The following is a 9,614-nucleotide window of genomic DNA, read 5'->3' as shown; positions in this document are numbered from 1 at the left end:
CTTCTTCTACTCAAAAGAGAAACTGTCTGAGAAAGAAATTATGGAACCAACACCCTTCACAATAATCAGAAATAATATAAAATATCTTTGTGTGATTCTAACCAAGCAAGTGAAAGATCTGGACAATAAGAACGTCAAGTCTCTGAAGAAAGAAATGAAAAAGGACCTCAAGATATGGAAAGATGTCCTATGTTCATGGATCAGAAGAACTAACATAGAAAAAATGGTCATCTTAACAAAAGCAATCTACAGATTCCGTACAATCTGCCTCAAAATTTTAGCTCAGTTCTTCATAGAGATAGAAATTGTAATTCTCAGATTCATCTGAAATAACAAAAACAGGATATCAAGAACCATTCTCAACAATTAAACAACACAATGCAAAAAAAAAAAAAAACCTTCTAGGGGAATCATCATCTCTGAAATTAAGCTGTACTACAAAGAGTGATAAAAATTGAATGATATTGGTACAGAGACAGGCAGCTAGACCAATGAAATAGAATTGAAGACCCTAAAATAAACCCATACATGGATGATCACTTGCTTTTTTAAAAAGAAGCCCAAACCATCCATTGAAAAGAGGAATGCATTTTTAACAATGATGCCGGTTCAACTGGCAGTATGCATGTAGCAGAATAAAAATTAATCCATTCTTATCTCCCTGTACAAAGCTTAAATCCAAGTGGATCAAGGACCTCCACATAAAACCAGATACAATCAATCAAATAGACGAGAAAGTGGAAAAGAACTTGGATCACATTGGCACAGGGGAAATTTTCCTGAATACCGCACCAGTGGCTTATGCTTTAAGATCATCAGTTGATAAATGGGACCTCATAAAATTGAAAAGCTTTAGTAAGGCAAATGACACTGTCAGACAAAATAGCAACATACAGATTGGATAAAGATCTTTACCAAGTCTACAAAGAACTTAAGAAGTTAGACTCCAGAGAACTGAGTAATCCAAATAAACTAAACAAAGAATTCTCAATTGAGGAATATCAAATGCCTGAGAAGCACTAAATAATGTTCAACATCTTTAGTCATCATCTATCAGAATGATATCAGGGACACTAATGGTAGTGCTAGGGGAAGTAAAAAAGAGCTGAGGTGGATTGCAACCCCATGAGAAGAACAATATCAACTAACTGGGCCTCCCAGAGCTCCCAGGGACTAATCCGTCAACCAGACAGTATACATGGATTGAGCCAGGACTCCAGATACATATGAAGCAAAGGATTAGCTTATTGCCATTATGGGAGAGGAGGGAGGGGGAAACTAGAGGGATGAAGAGAGAGTAGGTGAATGGGTAGAAGAGTACCGACTCACCCCAAAGGGGAAAGGGGTAGAGATGGGGAAAAAAGATGAGGGGGTTGGTAGAAGAGTTACCAAGAAGGATATTATTTGAAATGCAAATGAATAAAATGATCAAAGCAATAAAAAAACAAAAAAAAACAAAAACCATTGTCATAATGGACCAACATCCATTATTTATATCAGAGACCAAACCAATGAGTCCGTTCTTGGGATAGGACACTCATAAAACTTTTTCCCAGCAAACCACATTTATTTTCTCTAAAATTGTGGCTCCTTGTTATAGTGAGGCATATCTTATTGATATATTGTGGAAATAAACTTCTTCTAAACACTACTTGCCTTTCATATCTCCAGGGAATTTTATGGAATTTGACAGAATTGCATGAGATTAAGAGATTAAGGTCCAATTTCTGTTAGTGAACATAGGCTTAGCAATGTATCCTACTCTGTCTTGCTTCTTCCACAACTATTACTTTCCACTTTCCCATCATGAGAACAATATTTCTTGCAACTCCAAGTTAACATCTAAGATCTTATATTTTGATATAAGGATCTGTTTTGAAGAAATTTGATCATGATCATCATTGTAGAAAATAATCATGGGAGGGAGGAACCTGGGTGGGAGGGGAAGGAGGAATGAATAAGAGGGGGGAAGGATCAGGTATGGGGGTAGACAGGAGAGACTTATTAAAGTGCAATATGCAGCTTGGGATGGGGAAACATCTAAAATGTACCAGAGACCTAAAATATGAGAGGTTCCCTGGACTCAAAGGGAGTGACATTAGCCAAAATTCCCAATGATGGGGAGATGGAACCTGAAGAGAACACTTCCAGTAGATAGACAAGACTCCCAGTGGAGAGACTGGCTCTCTCTCTCTCTTAACAGCTTCCTCCACCTGGTTTTTATAGAGCTAAAAAATTCCACTATTCATAATAAGCTGGTCTCTTACACATCAATCACTCATTTAAAAAATGCTCTATCAAATTGCCTATAGCCAGACATTATAGAGGATTTTTGTCAAGTGGGGTTCCCTCCCCTTCAATGACTCTAGTTGTGTGAAGTTGACATAAAATGGACAATTGCTTGAACTTACATAACTGCCAGTCTTCATTTTTCATACATTCTTCAAGTTTTATTTCATAAATTAGATACCCCATAGCTTTCACACCCTTTTCCTTTAGCTTTGCCCTCCCTTTCATCCTTTCACTTCCATACTCTCATGTCCCTCCCTGTTGAAGTTTTCCTGTGCTCCTTTCCTCAGTATTCGACCTCATAAATATCTGTTTATATTTAATCTCCTATGCTTCCCCTTCTTAACATGTCTTCCCTTAAATGACCTTTTTCTACTTTGCTGACTTGGCTCCAAGTTAAATACACAGAGCAATAGATTTGAAACTACAATGTGCATATGAGAGAGAATATATGGCATTTGTCTTCTGGGGTCTAAGTTACCTCACTTTGGATAAATGTTCAGTTCCATCAATTTATTTGGAAATTCTATGATTTCATTCTTTTTTTTCAATGGGCAATATTCCCTTCTGTATATATACCGTGCTTTCCTTATTCAATTAGTTTGTTGGTGAATAAGTTGGTTCTATTTCTGACTACTAGAAAAGGGAGGAAATGAATATGGATGTGCAAGTCTATGGTATGGTCTTAAATCTGCTGGGTAGATGCCTAAGAGTGGTATAGATGAGTCATGTGGTGGTTCCAGTTTTTATTAAATTTCCAGACTGATATCCAAAGTGTTGTGGATTGCCCTGGTGCTGTTTGCATTTTGATGCTAATTCCACCTCCTCCAGAGGTGCTGCCTCAGAGGAGGAGTGAATCACATACTCAGGTGACTTCCAATGAACCTTCTCACCATTTTTAACTGGTAAAATAAAGACTAAAGCCTGTGATTGAGCAGTGGAAGAGAAAAGCAGGGCTTAAAGTTTTAGAGAGTGGAAAGAGGAAGATGGGACAGAAGGAAGATAGAGAAAAAGGAAAATGAACCAGAACCACTAGGTCTGTATAAGCCACAGGTAGCTAGCAACTTAATAGATGGGAAATAAAATAATGCAGGGTACATATGCCCAATCTACCTGTGCAGGTTGTGTTCATATTAATTGGGTTTTGTGTTCTTTACATGGGAATTTTAGGGTTGAAGATTTACCATTAGAAACCTGTCTGGATATTACAAGTCTCCAGTGTTATCATTTTAGGAGGTTAAGGGAATCGGAGCAAAGGGTAGTCTTTCTGCAGGCTAGCCACAGGGGTGGATGTCTTGGGCAGTGTGAGCATCTTGGCAGCAAGCTGGCCTTGGGAACCAGGGCAGACAGTTGCTTGGGGTTCCCTATGGGGATTGGTGAGAATGAAATTGCTAGTGCCTAGCCAGTTTAGCATGGATTGTTTTCTGAAACTACATATTACACCAAAGAGGCGGCACAATTATTGTATCCACTGAGCTCATAATCCCCAAAGTCTTTATATTGAACACTTTTTCCCATCTTTGGAGATATAAATTTCATTTTTCTCATTAGTCTTTGTAATTTGATAGAATATATAAATACCTTTCTTAATGTTGAAGCATACTTGTAAACTATCATCATGTTAGGTTTGACTTAGAATACCTCCAATTTTATTTTTGTGTCATTTCAGTTAGGAGTCATATCTATATTATCAAAGAGATTTGCCTTTGTTTCCTTAGTATTAGAAAATGATATTCTTGACTATTCTATTTAAAGTAGGTTACTACTTTATTCCTTTTTGTAGTTTTCTTGGAGTTACTATTGCTGTAATTAAAAAAAAATGACTGAAGGCAATTCATTGGAAGAAAGGGTTTATTTCTCTCACAGTTCCATATAACAGTTCATCAACAAAAACAGTGAGAGAAAGATCTCATGCAGGGCAGAAACATGGATGGGGGAGCTGATGCAGAGGACATGGAGAGGTGCTGCTTACTGACTCGTTCAGTCTGCTTTCTAATAAAACCCAGGACCACCAGCTCTTGGATGGAACCACCCACAATTTTCCATAACTAACTATTTAAGAAAATGCCCTATAGCTTGTTCTTATGGAAGCATTTTCTCAATTGGGGCTACCTTCTTTCTGATAATTCTATCTTATGTCACATTGACATAAAACTAGCCACCACAGTAGAACAATATTTTTTCTTTATGATAATAATACAAGTTTTATAATATATCCATTTATATTTTTATATAGTGGGTCATTTCCTTATTGATTAATTATTACTCAATAACTGGTGCTTTGATATTATCACTTATAAATTTCTTAGAACTTGCATTCAATTTTAAGAATTATGTTTATTAAATGGCGTTTAGGCTATACTTTCCTTTTTGCTATGTGCACTTTCATTCCGCTTTTGCTAAAGCTTATTTTTAATATGATATAATTAGTCTGTGGCTTGAGATTTATTTCAGTTATCAAGAACGAATGGTGGAAGTAAACCTTGTTTAATGTGAATAAGTATTTGAGACTTGGGAGAAAAGAAAGTAATGAGTTAATATATTTTGGTAACAGGTTCTCATGTAAATTTGAAGGTCAGTCATAATTTAGATGTAGGCAATGTTTTTATACATTATATGAATAAATTGATAAAGTTGTTAAGTAAATAATTCCACAGGCAAGGCAGACACATTAAAGGAAGTTTCTTAAACAAAAATAACACTTAGGAAAGGCTTTCTAAAATAAGCAGGTCATCATGCCTTTCTTTTCATGATGTCATAACTCTAAAGACAATGAAGTCTATTAAATGTCCTTCATCTTAAAAAAAAAGACATTTGAACTTATCATTAACTGAAACAGCTCTGGTACATCAAATAGAACTTTATTTCAATAATGAAAGGATGTAATTAGTGAGATGGTAGTTTCATTTTCCAGCTGGGATAACTTACTGTGGTCTGGATAAATGTAAAACTTTCTTTGAAATGTGTTCTTTGAGAGTAAAATCCCCAAAAAGGCTTTTAGGAACTCTCATTTCTTCAGATGCCAAATAATCTTTTTAAAATGCATGACCCATTTTTCCAAGGCAGTGTTCATAAGCAAATACATAACACTTGACAAAAGTTGAGTGTGAAAAGTTTTTTTGATTCTGCACAAAAGACCAGAGCAGTCATTATCTTAAATATTCATAAAGAAATATTATCTCATAGATCAGATATACATTTGGAATTATGTGAAAGTAAAATCTACACTGTCATTTATGGTGTTGGTACATGATTCATGATTTTTAACCTAGAAAATTCTCAATATTTTCTTCACAACATGATCCTAAAGAAATTGTTATTGTTATTTGTATTTTTATGTCACACTGATTCCTAACAATGAAGGATTTTCTTATTTTCTGCAGTTTAAAAATTGGAATAAAAATTAGTAAATGGCATGTTTTATAGACAAAACATCCTTTTATGTTGCCCATGTCTCTAATTCATAGAAGAAAGTAAATAAGCTTTATCTCCCCAACTTTATTTAGGGGCATTAAAAAAAATTGTGTTGCGTGAATCTTGATTTTTGCTATGTGCTTCAATAATTAACTCCATCTTCACTCCTAGGTTAAGGACTGAAATGTAGCAGCTTCTGTGGGTTTTTGAGATGAGGAGAACTCAGTTTTATGCAGCCTTTGAAATGATATTGCCTTGTCTTGTAATTGGTAGGTTAATAATTATTTTTCTTGTCTGTAATTTTTTCTGGTTTTGGATGCTGGGGTATGACTTAGGGCTTTACATATGTGTGACAATTTTGTTTTTGTGTCTCATAGTAAGTCTCCAATATTGCCTTCTAAATCTTGTTCTGTAAGCAACTGTTTGGGAAGCCTTGGGTAATGATGTTTTGTAGGAACAGATTCATTGAAGTATGATTCATGTACTATGCAATTTACACAAAATTCAGTGTGCTCTTATCACAATTTTAGTTTGTGGAATGAAATGTACTTTGAGTTGCATATATTTGGATGGTATTTTCATTTTCAAGCATCCTACATTCCCTACAATATTTCTATGTTCTCTGACTACCTCACTTATGGCCCTTTATTGTGAATTGTTTTTACATATACATGCACTCATACGTGCATGAACACACACACATATTTCTGTATACAAAATTTCCTGATTCTAGTCAGTACTGTTAACATTTCAGATCCTGTGGCTCTTATGATCTTTCTGTTCACTTTCATGATGATACCTAGTATTTAGTTGTAGGGGTTGTGCTGTAGAGATGAGCCCTGCATAGTCAGTTGTTCTCTGCATTTTTTTTAGCAGTTGGGGACTTCTATAATCATCTTTGCTACAAAAGGAAGCTTCTCTGATGAAGGTAAATTTTACATAACTGAAGATATAAAAGTTTAGTTTTGTCATCTCTGTTTATTGTACTAATATAACTCAGTGATTCACACACACACACACACACACACACACACACACACACACACACATAGGCTCTGAAAGCTTAACATACAAACTAGTGTGGGCAGGATCACTTTTAATAAGAAAACTAGATGTGGTTAAAGTTCTGTAGAGGAAAATGAATAGATTAAATAGAGCTACAAGTAATATTTTTTTCATTTTAAATATGTAGTGTTCTTTTCTATTAGACCTCTGTTTTAGCTGTTGTTATTTCAATTGCTGTAACAAAGCACCAAAACTAAGTAATTTATAATAGAAAAAGTGTGCTTTGAGAGATTGTTTATGTATTAATAGCACTTCCTGTGTTCACAGTCAGTTACAGCAACCATATCCTATGATTCACAACCAACTGCAACTCTAGCTCCAAGGATCTATAGTACTCTAGTGGCTTCTGTGGTTTTCTTTATGCATATGCACATGCAACAGCCCCATATTCACTAACGAAAAGAAAAGAAAAGAAAAGAAAAGAAAAGAGAAAACACCCAGAGATTTAAAGTTTGAGATAAGATTGGAGACTCCATCTGGTAGGGGTCTGAAAAACATGTGATCACATGGGGTAAAACTGGAAAGACAAATGGGTGCACAGAGTCCAAAGATAGGAGGTGATGGTGTTATATATCAACTCTCACTCTCCTGGGAATGCTACTACTATCACACCAACTTCCGAAAGGTCTCATTCATGCCTTTACTTGAGGTTAGGTGTGAACACACCACAATTAAACCACAGCTAAGATGAAATGGATTACAAATTGAAGTCCATCACTACGGGAGTGAAGGGTCCATTTATTTCTCAGCCTGAAAGGGAATTCTGGAATACGAACAAATATTTACCCAGTATTAGCTGACTTTAGTAAATCTATGAAGGTTGGAAGGAAAGGTAAATATACCAGTTGTTCCTTATGGGAAGGGAGATATTAGTAGAGATATGGATATTATAGGCAGTATGACCATTTTTATTTTGTTTGGTTGGTTTCTGGGTTTTTGAGACAGGATTTCTCTGTGTAGCCCTAGCTGACCTGGAACTTGTCCATGTGCGTCTGCCTCCTAAGTCCTAGGATTAAAGGCATGCATCCTCCCTTCACAATGGTGAAAGCCCTTCCTAAGAAATGGAGCCTATGTAACCAGGTGCAGAGGGTTTTGAGCAGAATGGGCAAACTTTGTGGTCTGAAACATATTCAGATACACTCTCCTGCTGTCTGAAAGTTGTAAATAACAATCCTTATCTCCTCCATAGTTTCCCAGCTCCTAATAGCCTCCTCACATTTCCTGTCTGGAATTTCTCATCCCACCTGAAGTTTTCTTGATGACTCGCCCTTCAGTCCAGACCTGAAGATCAGAAAAAGCAGCAGGGAGAAATTTGGGAGTGCTGCAGCAGCCAAAGGGTTGGTCCTGAAGTATGTTGTGTTGATCGGAAATTTCCTTAAGGTTTTCGGAGAGCTGGTAAGGCAGAGAGGTTAACTGGTTCAAAGAGACTCTCAGTACAATTGTTTTAGTCCTGAACAACAACAGCAACAACAACAGCAACAACAACAAAAGATGCCCCATGTCAAGAGGAATAAGTTGTTGGATAGCATGTTAATCCCTCTTAGTCTGGGGGCTCAGATAACTCTGATTGCTTTCAAGCTGACAAAAGGGATGGTGTAGCATCAAGTGCTGAGGATAAAACTTAACATTTGGGAAAGGTAGACAATCCATGTTGTTTGGGACAGTATGCATACTTGGTGTACATTAAGGTAGCATTTGTAACATACAAAAATGAGACTATTATTACTATTAAAAGTATTACTAAAAGTGTAGATAAGAAAATATATAGGGTACCATTTTCCTTATTACAGGAAGACAGTAGGTAAGAAAACCATCTAGAGAACCCTTAGCAGGCTTTATACCAAGTTTTGTCAAGATTGATGATTTTTGTCACTGTGGCTATTGTTTTGGTGGAAAGGCTTTAAATATGTTTCTCTGGATATTAAAATATGTCACCAGGTCTTCTACTCAAACCTTGTGAGAAACATTAAGAGACAAAATCAATGAAGAAAAATTTTAACACCCTGATTAGCATGAACTTCCTTTCATAAGGTGAAATGTAATCATAGAAGTTTCAGGAACTTGTACCAGAGTTTTGTAGAAAAATAAAGTAACTGTAGCCAACTGGTCATTATATCAGATTCTCACATAAGTAACAAGAACCTGGAAGCTTTGTAAGAGAATTCAGTTAAATTTGGCATCAAAATGATAATTTAAAAGACACATAGAGAGGCTCTGCCAGAGTCATGCAGATGCAGTTGAGGATGTTAGTAGCTAACCATTGAACTGAACATGGGAACCCCAATGAAAGAGCTAGAGAAAGGACTGAAGGAGGCAAAAGGGTTAGCAACCCCATGGGAATAACAACACTATCAACCAATCAAAACTTCCAGATCTTACAGGAACTAAAACATCAACCAATTAGCACACACTAGAGAACCATGGCTCCAGTTATGTGTGTAGCAGAAGACAGCATTGTCTGGCATCAATGGGAGAAAAGGGCTTTGGACCAGTGAAAGCAAAGTTTCCCAATGTAGGGGAATTCCAAAGCAATGAGGTAGAGAGGGTGGTTGGGTGAGGGAGCCCCTTTATGGAAGAAAGGGAAGGGGGAGGGGGAATGGGAGTGGAGGTAAAGGGGATAACATTTGAAATGTAAATACAGACAATATCCAATTTAAAAATGCTGGGGTAAAAGATATGTAGAATCCTATTAGGTCACTTTTTCATGATTGTCTTGCAATATGGAAGACTCTAAGCAGTTATCTTAAATAATTTCCCAAACTGGTGATAATGATGACAGAGTATATGGCAGCTTCCATTGATTTGGGAACATGAGTGGTTAGGGTCCAGAAGGATACATACAGTTG

Source organism: Micromys minutus, assembly GCF_963924665.1.
Source record: "Micromys minutus genome assembly, chromosome: X".
Lineage (NCBI taxonomy): Eukaryota > Metazoa > Chordata > Mammalia > Rodentia > Muridae > Micromys > Micromys minutus.
This window is presented reverse-complemented; position numbering follows the sequence as displayed.